The 21,196-nt window shown below is 42.7% G+C and overlaps 1 long non-coding RNA gene across 1 annotated transcript; it reads left to right on the forward strand.

The window, feature by feature from the left end:
• The first annotated feature begins 1,184 nt into the window (after positions 1 to 1,184).
• On the forward strand, positions 1,185 to 20,370 carry LOC145520237 (uncharacterized). The gene is made up of 9 exons (XR_014064333.1): positions 1,185 to 1,360; positions 2,307 to 2,404; positions 2,811 to 2,934; positions 3,242 to 3,352; positions 9,911 to 9,960; positions 11,703 to 11,865; positions 13,206 to 13,422; positions 17,654 to 17,838; positions 19,097 to 20,370. It is a non-coding gene; the product is annotated as an uncharacterized LOC145520237 (long non-coding RNA).
• The last annotated feature ends 826 nt before the right edge of the window (positions 20,371 to 21,196 follow it).

The raw sequence follows: 21,196 nt of genomic DNA on the forward strand, positions 1-21,196 counted from the left end.
GAGTCTGCCACAGCCCAAGACCCTTAGTGAACACGCCTGTCAAGTTAACATGTTAGTCACTTACTCGTGTCTGACTCTTTGCAACCCCATGGACTACCAGGCTCCTCTGTCCATGGGATTCTCCAGGCAAGAATACTGGAGTGGACTGCCATGCCCTCCTCTGGCGATCTACCCCACTTAGGGATTGAACCCAGGTCTTCTGCTATGGGCAGATTGTTTACCGTCTGAGCCACCATGAAAGCCTGAACATGCCTGTACCCATAGATTAAAGCTTCCTCAAGTTTGCAGTTTAGAGAGACACTGCTCTGAAAAGATCCATGGTGTTCTCCATAGTTCTGCAAGTAATACACTTTTCCTTCCCATGAGCTTTGGCTGGGTTGTATCTTCTGGCTCAACACCCACCAAGAGGTAAACTCACTTTCCTGGTAACATTTCTCTGTCCAGACTCCAAACCACCACTTGATACTAATTCTACAGTCAGCTGTCTTGTTTCCAATACATGGAAATCACGTTGTTTTTCTGTGAGCAAAACTAGCTAAGGGCCAGAAACAGCGTCCCTGTTTTATCTTGTGAAGCCAGTAGGTGTCAAGCAAACTCAGCTCTATGGATCCTTTGTCCTCCAGTTCGATGCCCCGTTTTACAGAAAACACTTGCAAAGCTTTGAGTTTTTATTTATACCTCATTTCTGAAGGCTTTTAATATCTACATTAAATATACAGATGACTCATCAGTGCCACTTCTACTTTGAGGTTTAAAATCCTCCAAGTTTTTTCTAGCATACTTATTCCATGCCTTGCGTTTAAATCTTTGACCATATGTTGTTTATCCTGTGTCTCATCAGAATTTAGTTAATTGCACCCTTTTCCCCTGAATAATGCTGTACTCATCACATGGAGTTCTTGCCAAAACTGGATTTGACAAGGTAGGGCACAAGTGGGCCTAGAAGAAAGTCCGGGAGCATGACTACAGTCTGGGGGAGCCGAGATTCCAGTTGAGGGCACTGGAAGGAAACATCAAGCCTGAGGACAACCCGCCCACTTGAGGATCCAGGCGTAAGAGGCCTTGCCTGAAAACAAGCAAAGAAAACGACCAAGATGCGCCTGCGCGCTGGAGGCTTCTTGACAGACACGCCCCCAGAGTAGCCAATCCCCGAGCAGTTGGGTGGGGCCTCCATCGCGCTCCGCACCCTCCCGGCGCCTATTGGCCAGACTGCCTTGGTCGCAACGCAGATTGGTCGCTCGTGCCTGACAGGGTACAGGCCGGCTGCTCGCCCTTCACTTCGCCTCAGCGCGGGAGGACTGGACGTCGCCGAGCTACTAGCGCGCCCCAGTCCGGGTTGGGCAGCGCCTCAGGACAGCTGGTAGACTGTCGGGAACACACCCTGAACAAACCTCATAAACCTTTAGCCTGACGGCTTCAAATTCCAGGGTGGAAGGCCCCAAATCCCGTCAGCTTTGAGGAATTTGAGTCCTAATCTGAAGGAAGCTTGCATCTCATCAGGTTCAGGGACTACAAGTCCCTTCACCCGCAGAAACACCGAATCCCCTAGTGCTGCGACCCTCAAATACCTAGAGTAACCCCAGTTCCCCTCAGCCTGAGGCACCCTAAAAATAGCACTGCAGAGAGACCAAATTTCCTTAACCTCAGAGACCCTGAATACCTCAGCCTGGGAGCTCTTAAAACTCGTCCTCCTCAAGACCCCAACTGTCATGCCTGTTGGAGACCTAAAGTACCTTAATAAGAAACCCCCGATTTCCTCAGCCTCAGAGATCCCAAGTTCTCTCACCCTGCGCATTCTACATCAGCCAAAAGATCCCCAGTCCCCTCTGTCTGAAGAGCCCAGTTCCTTCAGCCCGTGTGACCCAGCTCTCCTCAAGCCAAGTAACCTGTCCCTTAGACGTAGAACCCACGTTATGCCCAGATTTTTCTGAGTCCCCAGGCGGAGGTCCTCAAAACCCTTCTTGGAGAAATATTCCCTCTCCTGCACTGAAACAGAGCCCTGATTTCAGCCTGACCCCAGTCCAGCAGTTAGGGGCTTCCAGGTCTCCTCAGGACCTCCTCCGTCACCCACAGACACGTCCCTCCCAGAGCCTTTCCTCGGAGGGGCTGAACTGTAGCAGAACCAAAGAAACCAAATCTAGTTCACATCAGGCTGGTCTGTCATAGCTGGTCAGGGTCCGTCCATCCCACCAATACCCTCACCCCGACTCTCCCCTCACCTTCCTGCCCTGGACACTCCACTCAAGGAAGACAGACCAGGCTCTGGACAGTGGTCTGGGCTATCTCAGCACCTTCTTCTTCCACAGGCACCTTGGCCTTGAGCACTCCAATGGCCATGAGGCCAAACAGGTCTCCAGAGGAGAGCACTGAGGGAGATGCCGGGAGAACAGAGTGGAAGCCCACGGTGAGAGGCGGAGGCGGCAAAGCTGGGCTCTAAGCCAGCTCTATAGGAAGGACACGGCGCTGGTCCCTGAAGGACCACAGACTGCTTGCCTGGGCAGCTGAGTGAACTTCTCTGTGACCATACACAGGATGGGAATGCCTGGTCTTGTCTGCGATGGTGGGGTGGAGTGGGACAAAACAGGACACTAGCATCATCAACTGCTCTGTGTCCAGGGAGAGTTAGGAAAACGCTCAGTGTTTGTTCAGTTAAGCAGGACACAGTTGGGAAGGAAAATCTTCATCCCTGCCTCACAGAGACCATCCAGTAGCTTCAGGCTACTCCCTGCACAAAAGGTGGAGGAAAAGGCCCAGCTCTAAGTTCTGACTTATATTAGTAAATTACTGATGAAATCTATTATTTTCCTTAGGCCAAAGATGCTTTCAAAGACATCTCTGTATACTTCTCCAAGGAAGAATGGGAAGAGATGGGAGAATGGGAAAAAATCTGATATATGAATGTGAAAAGGAACTACGAAGCACTGATTGCTATAGGTAACAGGAAGTGCTGGGTGCCTGTAAGCCTGGGAAACATGAAACAGGTCTTCACCCTCAGTGTTCACTTGGCCCTCTCTTAGGTGGCTTCATTTGCTCACAGTTGCCTTTTGTGTGGAGACTAACCTGGAGGAAATTTTTATTGTTCTGTACCAAAGGGAGGTTGACCCTGCAGCACAGAGCTCACCTCTTGCCTTGTTCTAGATTCTCCCAGCCCATCCTACTGATTTCCCTGACTTTGTGACACTTTCCATTGCTTCTGTGCTTTGTTCCTCCTTCTTAGAACAAATATTTTGCTTCTTTCCAGGTTTCAGAGCCACTCGACCAGCTTTCATGCATCACCGCAGGAAGGTCATGACACTGCCCCAGGTAGATGACACTGAGGATTCTGATGAAGAATGGACACCAAGGAAGCAAGGTGAGGGGCCAGGAGGATTTAGAGGTGTCTTCCTGAAAACTACATCTCAGCCGCTAGCACAGAAAACATAATTTTCAGCATTCCATAGTGGTTGTGGCTGAATATTGACATAAGCCTGAATGAAGATGAATGTATAGGTTTTCCAGTATAATTCTCAAAAGTTTTGTTTAAAATTTATCATCCTTTTTAAAAAGAATTGTTTTTGCTAAACATTCTTAATGAATGACAGTTAAAGAAACCTTAGAAATAAATTCACCAAAGAGATTTAATATTAACCTCATAATTGGTTATTGAATTAAATCTCTTAGAAGAGGAAATGATTAACATATTATGTCAAGATACATTATTTATGTATGTATATAACACAACACATGATCTTCTTAGCCTAAGGTGAAACTAATTCTTTGTTTTAATTCTGGGAAAGGGTTTGAGAGAACTATTTATTCTCCCTGATCTTTCCCACATTTCACTGACCAGAGACAGCATCAGGTAAATAAAATGAAGTGCACTCATTATACAATAGAAGTGAGCAGCTCACTTCCTCTTCTGATGCTCAGTTTAGAAGAGTTAATCTTGCTAGACTGGAGAAAACAATTTAGATAGTTCTATAATTCTCCATCTATGAATTTCTGTTCTCCCAGATTTTTAAAAATTATTTATTTAGTTTTGGCTGCACTGGATCTTCGTGGCTGTGCACGGGCTTTCTCTGGTTGCGGTGAGTGGCTTCTCATTGCAGAGCACATGCAGGATCAGTAGTTTGTGACACTGTGCCCTCTGCATCGGCAGGCAGATTCTCATCCACTGTGTCACCCGGGAAGTCCCTCTGTTCCCTTAGGTTATTAAAACTAGTGGAAGGGATATGAAAAACAAACATTTGGTTGTCTGCAAAGGTTTTGACATGAAGAGAGATTCTTCATAGGGAATACATATGCCCCGGTTCACCATACCTCTGCACATCTTTATTTACCTTCTTAACAATTTCTGAGTGTATGGTACACTCTTGCTAATTATGTACACATTAGTGTTAGTGGCCATAGTGTTAATCACTCCGTCGTGTCCAACTCTTTGCGTACCCATGGACTGTAGCCCGCTAGGCTCCTCTGTCCATGGGATTCTCCAGGCAAGAATACTGGAATGGGTTGCCATTTCCTACTCCGGGTGATCTTCCCAACCCAGGGATCGAACCGCGTCTGTTGCATCTCCTGCATTGCAGGCGGATTCTTTACCGCTGAGCCACCGGGGATATATATACACATTGCTACACAACAAATCTGTAGAACTTTTCCATCTTATGTGACTGAAGCCCTAACCCACTGAGGAACAATTCTCCAATCCTTCCTCCTCATAGCCCTTGGCAACCATGATTATATTTTCTGTTTCCATGGATTTGATTAATTTAGATACCTCATAGAAGTGGAATCAGGCAATATTTGTCTTTTTTGGATTGATTCATTTTACTTAGGATATCATCAAGACCCATCCCTGATGTAGCATATGACAGAATTCTTTTTTAAGGCTTAAAAACATCCCATTGTGTGCATGTGTATATAACAGATATAAGATATATCTTATATATAATCTTTGTTTATCCACCGGTGAACATTTAGATTGCTTCCACATCTCACCAACTGGGAATAATGCTGCAAAGACCATAGATGTGCACACTATTTATTGAAGATCTTGTTTTCAATTTTTTATGGAAATATACTCGAGTTCGAGTGCTAGATCATACAGCAGTTCTACTTTTCTGAGGAAACTCCATACTGTTTTCTATGAAGGTTGCAACATTTTACATTTCCAACAATAGTGTATAAGGGTTATAATTTCTCCATATCCTTACCAAACTTGCTATTGTCTTCTTATTCATATTGCCCATCACAGAAGGTTTCAATTTGTATTTCCCTATTGATTAGTAATATTGAGCATCTTTTCATATGTTTGTTGGCCATTTGTGTATCTTCTTTGAAGAAATGTCTATTTAATTCCATCTCCCACTGTATTAGTCAGCTCAGACTGCCATAACAAAACAGACTGCATGCCTTAAACAACAGAAATTTGTTTTCTTACAATGCTGGAGCATGGAAGTTTGATATCGGGGTTCCATCGTGGTCAATCAGGTTCTCTTTCTGACTTATAGGAAGGCTTCATATTGGTGTATGCTTATTAACCCCTTATCAGATACATATTTTACAAATATTTTCTACCATCCTGTAGGTGGCCTTTTCACTCTGTTCACTGTGTCCTTTGCTGCACAGAGGTTTTAAGATTAATGTAATCTCCTTTGTCTATTTTTACTTCATTACTAATACTTGTGCACTTGGTACCATATCTAAGAAATCATTGCTGATTCAGTGTCATGAAGCTTCACCCTTGTTTTCCTCTAAGAGTCTTATCAAGTCTTGCATTTAGGTCTTTAATCCATTCTGAGTTGATTTTTCTTCATGATGTAAGATCTTCGTTATTTTGCGTATGGATATTTTGTTTCCCCAGCACCATTCGTTATAGGGATTAAACTTTCCCCATTGTCTTGACACCCTTGATGAAGATCGTTAGACCATGTATCCAAGAGTGTCAGTCAGTTCAGTCTCTCAGTCATGTCCAACTCTTTGCGACCCCATGAATCACAGCACCCCAGGCCTCCCTGTCCATTACCAACTCCCGGAGTTTATCCAAACCCATGTCCTTCGAGTCGGTGATGCCATCCAACCATCTCATCCTCTGTCGTCCCCTTCTCCTCCTACCCTCAATCCTTCCCAGCATTAGGGTCTTTTCCAATGAGTCAACTCTTTGCATGAGGTGGCCAAAGTATTGGAGTTTCAGCTTCAACATCAGTCCTTCCAATGAACACCCAGGACTGATCTCCTTTAGGATGGACTGGTTGGATCTCCTTGCAGTCCAAGGGACTCTCAAGAGTCTTCTCCAACACCACAGTTCAAAAGCATCAATTCTGCGGTGCTCGGCTTTCTTTATAGTCCAACTCTCACATCCATACATGACCACTGGAAAAACCATAACCTTGACTAGACGGACCTTTGTTGGCAAAGTAATGTCTCTGCTTTTAAATATGCTATCTAGGTTGGTCATAACCTTCCTTCCAAGGAGTAAGCGTCTTTTAATTTCATGGCTGCAGTTACCATCAGCAGTGATTTTGGAGCCCCCCAAAATAAAGTCTGACACTGTTTCTACTGTTTCCTCATCTATTTCCCATGAAGTGATGGGACCAGATGCCATGATCTTAGTTTTCTGAACGTTGAGCTTTAAGCCAACTGTTTTACTCTCCTCTTTCACTTTCACCAAGAGGCTCTTTAGTTCTTCTTCGCTTTCTGCCATAAGGGTGGTGTCATCTGCATATCTGAGGTTATTGATATTTCTCCCAGCAATCTTGATTCCAGCTTGTTTTTCTTCCAGCCCAGCGTTTCTCATGATGTACTCTGCATATAAATTAAATAAGCACGGTGACAATATACAGCCTTGGCATACTCCTTTTCCTATTTGGAACCAGTCTGTTGTTCCATGTCCAGTTCTAACTGTTGCTTCCTGACCTGCATACAGGTTTCTCAAGAGGCAGGTCAGATATCTGGTATTCCCATCTCTTTCAGAATTTTCCACAGTTTATTGTGATCCACAGAGTCAAAAGCTTTGGCATAGTCAATAAAGCAGAAATAGAAGTTTTTCTGGAACTCTCTCGCTTTTTCAATGATCCAGCGGATGTTGGCAATTTGATCTCTGGTTCCTCTGCCTTTTCTAAATTAAAAGCTTTTGCACAACAAAGGAAACTATAAGCAAGGTGAAAAGACAGCCTTCAGAATGGGAGAAAATAATAGCAAATGAAGCAACAGACAAACAATTAATCTCAAAAATATACAAGCAACTTCTGCAGCTGAATTCCAGAAAAATAAACGACCCAATCAAAAAATGGGCCAAAGAGCTAAACAGACATTTCTCCAAAGAAGAAATACAGATGGCTAACAAACACATGAAAAGATGCTCAACATCACTCATTATTAGAGAAATGCAAATCAAAACCACAATGAGGTATCATTTCACACCAGTCAGAATGGCTGCTATCCAAAAGTCTACAAGCAATAAATGCTGGAGAGGGTGTGGAGAAAAGGGAACCCTCTTACACTGTTGGTAGGAATGCAAACTAGTACAGCCACTATGGAGAACAGTGTGGAGATTCCTTAAAAAACTGGGAATAAAAAAAAAAAAAAAAAAAAAAAAAAAAAAAAAAAAAAAAAAACTGGGAATAGAACTGCCATATGACCCAGCAATCCCACTGCTGGGCATATACACCGAGGAAACCAGAATTGAAAGAGACGCGTGTACCCCAATGTTCATCGCAGCACTGTTTACAATAGCCAGGACATGGAAGCAACCTAGATGTCCATCAGCAGACGAATGGATAAGGAAGCTGTGGTACATATACACAATGGAATATTACTCAGCCATTAAAAAAAAATACATTTGAATCGGTTCTACTGAGATGGATGAAACTGGAGCCCATTATACAGAGTGAAGTAAGCCAGAAAGAAAAACAACAATACAGTATACTAATGCATATATATGGAATTTGAAAGATGGTAACGATAACCCTATATGCGAGACAGAATAAGAGACACAGATGCATAGAACAATTTTATGGACTCTGAGGGAGAAGGTCAGGGTGGGACGTTCTGGGAGAATAGCATTGAAACATGTATATTATCATATGTGAAACAGAACACCATTCCATGTTCAATGCATGAGACAAGGGCTCAGGGCGGGGGCAATGGGATGACCCAGAGGGATGGGATGGGGAGGGAGGTGGGTGGGGGGTCCAGGAAGGGGAACACATGTAAACCCATGGCTGATTCATGTCAATGTATGGCAAAAACTATTACAATATTGTAAAGTAATTAGCCCCCAACTAAAATAAATAAATTTATAAAAAAAATAAAATAAAATAAAAAATAAATAAAACCAGCTTGAACATCTGGAAGTTCACGGTTCACGTATTGTTGAAGCCTGGCTTGATTTCTGTTTATTTCTGGCTGTCTATTCTGTTCCACTGATTGACATGTCTGTCTTTATGCCAACGGGCTTCCTCAGTGGCTCAGCAGGTGAAGAATCTGCCTTCAATGCAGGAGACACAGGAGATGCAGGTTCAATCCATGGGTTAAGAAGAGCCCCTGGAGACGGAAATGGCAACCCCGTCCAGTATTCTTGCCTGAGAAATCCCCTGGACAGAGGAGCCTGGTGGACTACAGTCCAAAAGGTCACAAAGAGTCACCATGACTGAGTGACTAAGCACACACTTTATGCCAAAACTACACTCTTTTGGTTCCTGTGCTTTTGTAATATGTTCTGAAATCAGAGACCTCCAGCTTTGCTGTTCTTTCTAAGATTGTTTTGCCTATTTGGGGTCCTCTGAGATTCGGTATTAACTGTAGGATAGATTTTCTGTATCAGAAAAAAATTCCATTGGGATTTTAATAGGAATTGCATTGAATCTTTAAATTGCTTTGGGTGGTATGAACAGCTTAATAATATTAAGTCTCCAAATCCATAAACATGAGATGCCTTTCTATTTACTTGTGTCAGATTCCTTTCAGCAATACTTTTGTAGTTTTCAATGTATAAGTCTCTCATCCCCTTAAGTTTACTCCCAATTATTTCATTCTTTTTGATGCTATTATAAATAAGATTATTGGAACTTCTCTGGTGGTCCAGAGGCTAAGACTCCACACTCCCAATGCAGAGAACTTGGGTTCAGTCCCTGGTCAGGGAACTAGATCCCACATGCTGCACGAAGACCTGGCACAAATAAATAAATAAAAATAAATATTTTTAAAAATTTAAACTTAGATCTTGAATATAGTTTTAAAAAAATAAAAAATAAATAGGATTGTTTTCTTATTTTCCTTTTTGGAATGGTCATTGTTCATGCATGGAAAGATATTTGAATGTTGATTTTGTACCGTGCAACTTTCTCTGCAGGTTTTTTTTGTGTGTGGAATTTTAAAGATTTTTCTATACATAAAATCATGTCCTCTGTGAACAGACATAATTTTACTTCTTTCTTTCCAAATTGAACCCTTTGGTTTCCTTTTCTAACCTAATGCCCTGGCTAGAACTTCTAACATTATGGTGAATAGAAATGCTGAAAATGGGCATCCTTGCCTTTTTTTCTGGATCTTAGAGAAGTTTTCAGCTTTTCACTGATGACTATGATGTTAGAGGTAGACTTTTCATATATGACCTTTATATTCCAGTCACTTCCTTCTATTTCTACTTTGTTGAGTATTTTTGTCATGAAAGGCTAGTAAATTTATTAGATACTTTATGGACATCAGATGAGGCACAATGAAGTTTCACATATTTTTTTTAATTTTAAGAAAATTATGTAATGCTCCCAGTGGAAGCATAGGAGTTGATGATACAGAAATCATTTTCCATTCCTCCTTTGGTAATCCTTGTCCTTGTCACTCTCTGGCTCAGAATTATGTGTCCTCAATTAGAATGCCCAGAGTTTGGAAATATTTACCAACCAAAACACTGATTCTCATCATTTTTTAGGTAAACCTTCTAGGATGGCCTTCAGAGTGGGGCACAGTAAACTCCAGAAGGTGAGTATTTCCCAAATCCTGTTGCCAAAATATCCTCCTCATGGATCCAGTCACAGGTGAGGACAGGAGAGAACACAGAGATCCTGGAACCTGCTGCCTTTCTGTCCTGAGTCTTTAGCACCGTGTCTGATATCATCACCATCTTTACAGTTAGTAAGAACAGCAACAATAGTAGGCTGTCCTATTGTTTCATTATGTTCACAATATTTAAGACTTTCAGCATTTTATGTGAATAAACTTACTTAAACCTTAAAACAATCCTACAGTACCTATAAGTAGGTATATAGCTATCACCATTATCGATCACAAAACTGAGGTAAAAAAAATGATTTATTATATGCCTGAGATCACAGTATCACTGGTAGTGCAATCTAATCCAAAGCACTTTTTCTAAACTCCTTACAAAATGATTAAAACTTACATAGTTTTATGAAGTTTATTCATACATCTTTATATCATTCATCTGAGAGATGTTTTCAACCTCAGTTCTTTTGTGCTGTGCTAGGGAGGGATATGCTAAGACATCTGACTAAGGGAAGCTTAAGGACATGCTGGGCAGCTTGTAGAGTGGACAGTCCAGGATGATGAAGGCGACAGGATCCCTACCTCAGAGCCTCCCACTCCAATAAGAGGAAACAACTCGCAACCCTGACAAGCCTCAGGTTTATGACTGAAAAGCAACAAATAAGAAAATAACTGAAGGACTTTCACATAGGTTACCCACTTTTGAGTAGAAACTCATCATCTGGGCATCACTTTAAATGCTCGTTCTTGCAGGAGGAAGTCACAAGTCCTGCCCCTGAGCTCTGATTAGGCAACTCTCTTGTTTGGGATCATTTGTTTAGCCTGCCCAGTGTTGTGAGCTGTGAGAGCCTGGCCCATACCCATTAATTCTCAGAAGACCAGGCCCAGCTCAAAGCCTCCAAGGGCCCCCTGAATGTTTTGTGAATGAGTGACTCCACATTTAAACATTCACCTACCAGTGAGAAGGTCAAAGAATGCTAAACATAGTATCTGTGAGCTAGACTTCAAATATAGAGGCAGTTGAAGGGATAAATTGATGGCAGGGATGTACGCTCACATTCATACTGTACTAAATAGCTCACACAACGATTTGTTGAAATGTTATTAAATTTCATGTCCACTGTAACATTAAGAATTAGCATGTATACCAATTTATGGATCAGGAAACTGAGGAGAACCAGCTAGTCATACAGCCTTGTTCAAGCAGAATTGATAAGGCCAGCTACTTTAATTCCAAACGTTGTCTCTAGGACATGGCAACCTGCAACTTTCAGCTCATTTTCTTTATTGTCTAAATGTGTTTCTGCCGATCATCTTTTCTCTTCTCAATCTCACTCCTTTGTCACCTTATTTTCCAGATGTGTTTTGTCCCCTCTGTAATTTTCCATACTTCCTCATCCATCAAAGGTCCACTAATTAATAGAAAACCCCTCGGATTTCTCTATGAGCACTTACCCTCTTCTTTCCCTGACCTCCAACTATTCTCCCTGCCTTGCTCTCACTTTTATGCAGAAAGTTGAAGGGAAAGAACCTTAAGATATGAATTCTAGTTTTGTTTCACTACCCACTTAGGTCCTTATTTTACACTCCTGTGTTCAGAAGCCCCCCTCCACCATGTATTTCCAAGAATTGTCAAAGTATTAACTAAAGTCATGCATGTGAAAGCACTTCATAAAGTCCTAAAGAACTAAAGAAATGCATGTTATCTTTTACTCAAGTGGAAGGGAATGTCCAAGGCACCATTAAGTAAGAAATCTAGTTTGAAGGAATTGCTGGGAGCAGCAAAATTGCTGAAGACAAGTGGCTCCAAGCAGGCTCAGAAACCTGTGCCCCCTCCCAGAAAAACAAGGACAGCTGGACAGCACCCCAGACAAAAAGTCGGTAAGAGAAAATTTGGGGAGTTTCTCTAATTAATTCCTCTAATCCCTGTAGAAAAGCTAATAAGTATGGCCTAGGTGTGTGGCGTGGACTTTGGGTAGGCTTGGGTTTAAGCTGGACTGATCTGAGACACGAAGTTAGCAATGGGGCCTTGGGAAAATCTTGTACAGTTTCTGAGGTCCTGATTGCTCCTCTGTAAAGTGAAGATAAGGATACATAACTCATACAGTGTTTGAAAGCATTACATTAAATGCAAAAGTGCTGACACTTTTTTGAACTAAAAGTAGTTCAGGAAATCCAGCTGTGATGATAGGGACCATGCTTTGTTAGTGTTTATGCCCAGACCTCTGCTCAATGCCTTACGTGTCATGTCAACGCCGTAACATATATTTTCTGAGTAGATGTGTCAGTGAACTATTTCCTAAGTAAGAAGGTTGGGAAGTTAAACCTACTAACGGGAAGTTCAGGAAGCTTACAGTGAACTGGGCCTCTGTGGTCAGTGTGGAGCCTCAGTCTCCTGAACCAGTAGTTAAAGGGAGAAGAAACAAAGTATGGAGAAGAGACTTCCTGGCGGTTAAGGGGTTCAGACTCCACGCTGCCACTGCAGGAGGCGGGGGTTCCGTTCCTGGTCGGGGAACTAAGATCCCACAAACCATGCAGCATGGCCAATAAATACATAATGTAACCTTAAAACATAAAATTACAAAAGTAAAAGTTTGAAAAATACATGTAAACAAGTTTTAACAAAGTATATAGATGGACAGGTAGGAGATCTCACACTTTCTGATAAAACAGGGACTAACTCTCCAGACTCCATCAGCCTTTCTTAGCTTCTGTTCTCCATCTTAGAACTCAGAAGAAAGGAGACTGGAGATTTACTCACACCTGCTCTAACCACCCCCTGTGCTGACTCCCATATGCAGAGGGCTCCAGGCCAGGCACCCCTTACTTAACAGACCCTTTCCCCTCACAGGGAGCTGCTCAGGAGATTCCACTTAAGTCATCAGTCTTATCTCTCAGTAGGGTAAAGTACCTGTGGCCACTGTAACATGACTTTTCAGATACTTACACGCAGGGAAATGTCCCTGCAGATCCACCTCTCTCAGGAGAGACGCTGCTTCTGATGCTGCTGGAAGGTCCCTAGTCTGGGTGATATGTAGAAAAGGCCCCTGACACAAGCTTCCTGGATTTCTCTAGATGTAGAGAATAAGAATGGAATGGAAAAGTGGACTGTAAAGACACACTTGATGGGAGACAAATCGTGCGCTGTCAACACTTAGATGATTAGTGGGCAGGCCTTACCATGGCAAACCAGCTACCTGACCAAAAGCTTCCTCTTTCAGGAGAACCGAAGCCCAAGATCCACCCACGTGCCTCCTGCTCTCTGGCCTTCTCCAGTCAGAAATTCCTCAGCCAACACGTCCAACGCAATCACTCCTCTCAGACACTCCTGAGACCATCTGCAAGAGACCACCTCCAAGGGAATTATGACACTGGTAGTCACAGGGATGGAGTTTGAAGGATCATACACTAAGGCAGAGGTAGAACATGGTGTATGAGGTAAGCTAAAAAAAAGATGTACGAGTCAACAAATTTCCAATTCTGAAAGAGACTCTGAGAATTCAAATCAAACAAGGGGTTCCAGAAAAAAATTGAAGTGAAGGGATGGGATGCATTAGGAGGTCCATACCTAAATTGACAAGAAATCAATATACGTAACAAGTAACCCACAAGGAAAATCCTCTGCCTTCCTTCCTTCATTCCTTCCTTCGACGTATGCACAGAAATCTTTGTCTCTAAGAGACAATCCATAAAATTTATCTCCTATCTTCCTGCTTATATTCACAGAAAAGTGTATCTGATATAAATAACTCACATGGACCTGATGCTCACCACTCTGCTCTACCTTCTAAGGCATAAAGTTGAGGGGGGGGGGGAAAGTAGAGATTTCATAGAAAACTTGCATTCCAGTCCCTATGATGAAAAGGACATCTTTTTTTGGTGTTAGTTCTGGGAGGTCTTGTAGGTCTTCATAGACTCGGTATTTCAGCTTCTTCAGTATTAGAGGTTGGGGCATAGACTTGGTTTACTTTGATATTGAATGAATTGCCTTGGAAATGAACAGAGATCATTCTGTTGTTTTTGAGACTGTAGCCAAGTACTGCATTTCACATTCTTTTGTTGACTATCAGGGCTACTCCATTTCTTCTAAGGGATTCTTGCCCACGGTAGTGGATATAATGGTCATCTTAATTAAATTCACTCATTCCCATCCATCTTAGTTCACTTATTCCTCAAATGTTAATGTTCACTCTTGCCATCTCTTTCTTGACCACATCTAATTTACCTGGATTCATACACCTAACATTCCAGGTTCCTATGCAATATTGCTCTTTACAGCATCAGACTTAACTTCCACCCCCAGACACACCCACAACTGTTTCTGTTTTGACTTAGCCTTTTCATTCCTTCTGGATTTATTTATTCACTCTTCTCCAGTAGCATATTGGGCACCTACCAACTAGGGGAGTTCATTTTTCAGTGTCATATCTTTTTGTCTTTTCATACTGTGCAGCTGAATATTAAATGCCAGCTGAATTGCTAAGCAGTTAATATTCAGGAAGATCCAGGTTTTTGTAGTTGTTCAGTTGCTAAGTCACGTCTGACTCTTTGTGACCCCGTGGACTGCAGCATGCTAGGCTTCCCTGTCCCTCACTGTCCCTGGGAGTTTGCTCAAACTCATGTCTGTCGAGTGGGTAAGGCCATCCAACCATCTCATCCTCTGCTGCCCCTTCTCCTCCCATCCTCAATCTTCTCTAGCATCAGGGTCTTTTCCAATGAGTCGACTCTTTGCCTCAGGTGGCCAAAAGATTGGAGCTTCGGCTTCAGTCCTTCCACTTCCAATGAATATTCAGGGTTGATTCCACAAGAACTTTCTCTCCAACACATACAAATTATTAGTACACCTCAGCTAAAGAAAAAAAAAAACTCAACAAAAATATCAGCCAAAGGTCTCAATGAATGTTTCTCTAAAGAAGTCATAGAGACGGTCATAAAGCACATGAAAAGATGCTCAGCATCACTAGTTCTTTGAGAAAGGCAAATCAAATGTAGAATGAGGCATCACCTCACATTGGTCAGAATAGCCACATCAAAGACCTACAACAATAATTTCTGCAGAGGGTGTGGAGAGAAAGAAACCCTTCTACACTGTTGATGGGAATGTAAATCGGTACACCAATTAGGGAGAACATTATGGCAGTTCTTTTAAAAAATAAACACAGAAGTACCCAGTGACCCAGAAATACAACATCTAGAAGGAGATCCAGAAAAAAAAAAGCAAAATTTTAAAAGACACCTGCACTCCACAGATCACGGCAGCGCCGGGTACCACAGTCAAGACAAGGGAGCGACTTCAGTGAGCAAGGACAGACAGACGCACACAGAGAATGAGGCACATATACACAATGCAATATTGCTCAGACATAAAGAAGGGTGAAATAATGCCATTTCAAGTTACAGGGAAGAAACTAGAGGAGATCAAACTAAGTGAAATAACTGAGAAAGGGAAAGTCAGATAATAGAGAGTATCACTTCTGTGGAATCTATAAATGGATACAAATGAACGTCATTACAAAAGGCAAACAGTTTCACAGACTCAGAAACGTATGGAAAGGTGGCCAAATGGAAAGGTGGCAGGGGGTGGGGGCGTAATTAACTGGTACAGACCAAGATTTACATGTCAAAACTGGTGCAGCTGTTGTTGTTTAGTTGCTCAGTCGTGTCCGACTCTTTGCAACCCCATGGACTGTAGCCGGCCAGGCTCCTTTGTCCATGGGAGTCTCTAGGCAAGAATACTGGAGTGGTTTGCCATTTTCTTCTCCAGGGGATCTTCCCAACCCAGGGATTGAGCGCAGGCCTCCTGAAAGTCTCCTGCATTGCAGGTGGATTCTTTTACCACTGAGCGAGCAGACAAGCCATAAAACAGGTGCTGAAGGGCTCTAAATAGTCACAAACTTGACAGGGCTTTATATGACATCTGCCCTCAAGAAATGTCCCAGGTATTTCATCAGAAAAGAATTCCAAAAGAAGCCATTTTCAAGAGGTAAATTGTACTCACAAAGTATAAAATAATAAAAGCACATGGAAGGATACTCCACACCAATCATTATTAAATCAATGCCAATCAAAACTACCATAAGGTATCACCTCACGCTGGTCACAGTGGCTATCATCAAAATGATCTACAAAAAATAAAGATAAAATAAATAAATAAAATAAAAGATCTGCAAAGAATATACAGAAAATGAAATCCTCCTACAAGCTTTTTGAGAATGTAAATGGTGAAGCCACTATGGAAAACAGTATGGAGCTTCCAAGAAACACAAGACATAGAGGTATCATATGACCCTGCAATCCCACTCGTGGGCTTAAGTCCAGAGAAAGTGAAGGGAAATTAGCTCCGTCGTGTCTGACCTTTTGCAACCCCATGGACTATACAGTCCATGGAATTCACTAGGCCAGAACACTGGAGTGGGCAGCCTTTCTCTTCTCCAGGGGATCTTCCGAACCCAGGGGTCAAACCCAAGTCTCCCTCACTGCAGGCGGATTCTTTACCAGCTGAGCCACAAGGGAAGCACAGATCCACAGAAAATCACCATCCAAAATGACACACGTCCCTTGATTTTCAGGGCAGCACTATTTCAATAGGCAAGACATGGAATCCACCAAAAGGTCCACTGACAGAATAATGAAGACTAGGGGGTACATCTATACCCTGGAATACTACTCAACAATAAAATAGAATGAAATAAGGATGCTGTCAGCAGCATGGATGGACTAAGAAATCATCACAGTAAGTGAGGGAACTCAGAGAGAAAGATAAATATGTGAGATATCACTTACAGGTGCAATCTATAAATTCATACCAATGACTTAATATACAAAACAGACTTCACAGCCTGAGAAAATCAAACTTGATTATCAAAAGAAAGTTAGAAAGAAGGGATAATTAAGAGTTTAGGATTAACTATACACACTAATATCTAACAAATTAATAATCAAATAGGACCTAGGGAATAGAACAGGGAACTCTATTGAACAGACTGTAATCATCTATAATACGAGGGAAAAAAATGGAAAAAGAATAGATATCCTTCTATGTAAAATCCAATTAAGCTCCTATACCGCTAAAACTAACAAAACAATGGAAGTCAACTTGACTCCAATAGAAAATAAAAATTAAATTACCTGAAATCCATCTGGGGAACCCCAGACAGTGGTGACCCTATAGATTAGATATGCGATATGCTATGACATTAATATGACACCACCAAAGGTTTTCACTCAGCAGAACACAGAGCAGCAACCCATTCAAAGGTTCCTGACCTCATGTGAATGTCCCAAGATGAAGAGAAGAAAAAGGACCACAGGTTAATCAGGGCAACACCCTCAATTCAGATGTTGGGAATCTCCGAGGGGCAGGAGCAGACACAGGGTCTCCAAGTACGGGATTCGGACCTACGGGGATGGGGTGAGACCCACACAATCCCCAGCCCCTGCATCTGGGGTCGCATGACTCTTGGTTAGGACACCAGGTCTCTGCTGGCTGGGCCCCTAAGGCGGAAACGAGTGGGTTCCTGGAACCTCCTGGGATGGTAGAAAGAAGCGTAGGGTCTCCTCTCCCCACACTTGTCCCAGGGAAGTCCTCCTCTCCCGCCCTTCTGTTTTGTCTGATACTGTTTTTACAGCTGTCACGATAATGTTGAACACACTACCTTGGTTCCAGCAGGCTCGGTCCTTCGTTTTCCCACTGAGGTGTTGAGAAAACACACCAGGCACGGGGCTAGGAGACGAGGGGCAGGACTGGTCTCTGCTGAGCAAGGACGGCCAACAGGAAGGCGATCACTGGAGGAACCTCACCTGCTGCCCGTTGGTTTTCTGCCTCATCCCAGTACCCTGGAATCAATTTACCAGGTGAACCTGCCTTCCTACTCAAACTGAATGTGCTGGAAAATGGGACTAATTACCAGGTAGCCCACCTGAGGTGTCTCCGTGAGCCCCAGGGCAGGGGAACCTGGCAGGAGGAAAGACTAAGAGCTCTACTGCAGCCCTGACCCCTGCGAGGGCCACGGAACCCCACTCAGAGGAGGGCACGTTACCCAGAGGAGCCCACCTCAGCTCCAGACCCCAGGCCTCTGAGCACTGACATTCAGACACAGGCACGGAGTTTTCCAGGACAGAGGTCAGGCCCAGTCTGCACCCAGGTCTCCACACCCTAGTGCACACAGAACACGGTCGGTGTCAATATTCTCACACTATTCCAACAGGCAAGACATGGAATCATTGTAGAAAGCACACAGTCTTGTCTAAACATAATCAGTGCAGACGGGATTGAAAAGTCAAGGTGTTCGTCATTCAGACATGTCTGACTGTTTGTGACCACATGGACGGTAGCCCTCCAGCCTCCTCTGTCCATGGGATTCTCCAGGCAAGAATACTGGAGTCGGTTGCCATTCCCTTCTCCAAGGGATCTTCCCGATCCAGAGATCAAACCCAGGTCTCCTGCACTGCATGCAGATTCTTTACTATCTCAGCCACCAGGGAAGCCCCTAGACAAGACTTAGGGAGGTCTAAATCTACCATGTAGACAGAACGTGGTCAGGTTTAAACTAGCATAAGGTTGCTCTCCCTGGAGGCAAAGATCACACACATGCAGGGTCTCTCATCGTTGGACAGGGGCCTCACCCTCATGTGGGAATTAGCAAGTAAGTTTCTTAAAGAAAAAACCATCACTGGGCTCCACATGTCACCCACATTAGGAAACTGAAAGAACCTTTGTCATTAAACACTTCAACAGGCAAAACCAAACCGTTACCAGTGTCTTTGGGCAAGTGGTGGTCAGGATCCAGGGGAGATCCAGGGATTTCTTAGAGTTGAGCCCAGGGTCCTGTACAGACAGACAGAAAGTGCCCTGATTCCATCACCCAAGGCTTCCAGGAGGAGGTAGCCACACTGGAAGCCTTCTAGAAAAGGGTATTCTTTATCAGAATAAAAATTGTTGAAATTGAAAGCATATTAGTTAGTATTTGCCAACCTAAAATATTCTTAAAAGCCTGGCCCCCAGATCTTTGCGGTTCCCACTGGTTCCTTTGTGTTCAGATTGTCAGGGTAGAAACAATCCATCCTTTCAAATTAGTTTCTTCTAATTCTGTTTATTTGTTATTATATGAAGGAAAGGTCACACTTGAAAAACTACATCAGAAAATTCCTGCAAAAAGATTGAGTCGAGGAGCCCATAAGCTGCATGAACCCTGCCTTCTAACAGTTTCCTTTTGAAAGACTGAGGGTGGAAGAAGAGGGGACGACAGAGGACGAGATGGTTGGATGGCATCACCGACCTAATGGACATGAGTTTGAGCAAACTCGGGGAGATGGTGAAGGACAGGGAAGCCCAGCGTGCTGAAATCTATGGGGTCGCAAAGAGTTGGACACGACTGAGTGACTGAACAGCAACAAGCTTCCATTTTCTGCCTGGAGAAATCTGATAAAATAGGCATCCTGATTTTGTCACTTCTCTGTTCAAAGGCTGCTAAAATGAAATTGATCTTCATATCAACATGTAAGAATTTCTGGGTTTGGAGATGTCACACCAAGGTAAGAGGTGCTGGTGAAAATAGAACGCTACTAGTAGGCAAAACATTCTTAAAGCTTTGTTTCAAATTGGATTTAAATACAACACTACATGGTTACATGAAGTATGAACCGAGAGTCTAAACATAGCAGGCAATATGTGAAAGCAAATTTGATGTCCCATATGTGAGAGTAAAAGCTGCTGGGTTTTGCAGGAGTCATGTACGGATGTGAGAGTTGGACCACAAAGAAGGCAGAGCACCGAAGAACTGATGCTTTCGAACTGTGGTGCTGGAGAAGACTCTTGAGAGTCCCTTGAACTGCAAGGAGATCAAACCAGTCCATCCTAAAGGAAATCAGTCCTGAATATTCATAGGAAGGACTGATGCTGAAACCACAGCTCCCATCCTTTGGCCACCTGATGTGCAAAGCCAACCCACTGGAAAAGACCATGATGCTGGGAAAGACTGAAGGCAAATGGAGAAGGGGATGACAGAGGAAGAGATGGTTCGATGGCATCACCAATTCAATGGACAGCAGTTTGAGCAATCTCCAGGAGATGGTGAAGGACCGGGATTCCTGGCGTGCTGCAGTCCATGGGGTCACAAAGAGTCAGACACAGCTTAGCAACTGAACAGCAACAACCACGTGAGAGTAACTGTTTCTTGTCAGATCTGCAGCTGGTATACACAAACTGGAGAGCACTCTCCAACACAGATTGTCTCTAAGTCTGATTAAGTGTGTCACAAGGGCCTGAATCAAAAGGTGATGTATTCATTCCAGGATGGAATAGAATGTTACTTTGAACAGCCTGTAAAACTTACACAGAGTCTGTAATCCACTCAAGATGTCAAATAATAAAACAGTTACATGAAATTTAAAGCCTCTTGGAAAGTTGTGTTCTAAACATTTCATAGATTTCTTTTTATAATCATTTTTCACAGTGATAACACTTTAACTCCTCAGTTGCTGATGTTATTACCAACATAAACTTGTCCTCATGAGTGTGGGAGATAAAGTTGATCCATTGTGATTGTTCTCTGGTCAAATGACTCCTGCAATTTCTAATTATGTTCTACATTCACAATAATTTTTTTCTATCCATCCAAATCTACTTCTCAGATCTTCATGTATACCAAATAATAGATACCTGGTGAGTTCAGATTATATTAAACACTCTTTCCATAGCTTTTCCCATGTCAACTGAATCAGAACAAGGTGAAGCTGGAAGAAGAGTTGAAATTTTCAATGATTCCTAAGGCCTCTAAAAAAACATTAGACAGAAATCCTAGCCTTTACTGGTCTATACGAAAGAATTACAATGTGCCTTTTTCGTGAAATTGCAACAATTGACTAGCTAGAGTTGCAATAAGTTGGAATTATGCTTGAAATGATTTGAGATGAAACAGTTTGGATGTGGGCATGTGAGGATATATATAGCATGATACATACTTAAGGAGGTATCAACAGGTATGAATCCATAAATTGATGAGGTATACTTTGTAAACAAAGATGACCCATTGAACTTGTTTTCACTATCTGACCCTTCCAGAATTTGCCATCATCTACTGACTCCCCTGTGGACTTGGTTTATTGCCACCAGATTAAAACTAGTTACAGGAAGCTTTGTTCTCTTTGTTTGAAATTGTTTATGTTTCTCTCTCCTAGGATGCTCTTATAAATGCCACTATCTGTATCACTT

This window comes from Giraffa tippelskirchi, chromosome 9 (genome assembly GCF_054371585.1).
Source record: "Giraffa tippelskirchi isolate mGirTip1 chromosome 9, T2T-mGirTip1v1.2.pri, whole genome shotgun sequence".
In the NCBI taxonomy this organism is placed as follows: domain Eukaryota; kingdom Metazoa; phylum Chordata; class Mammalia; order Artiodactyla; family Giraffidae; genus Giraffa; species Giraffa tippelskirchi.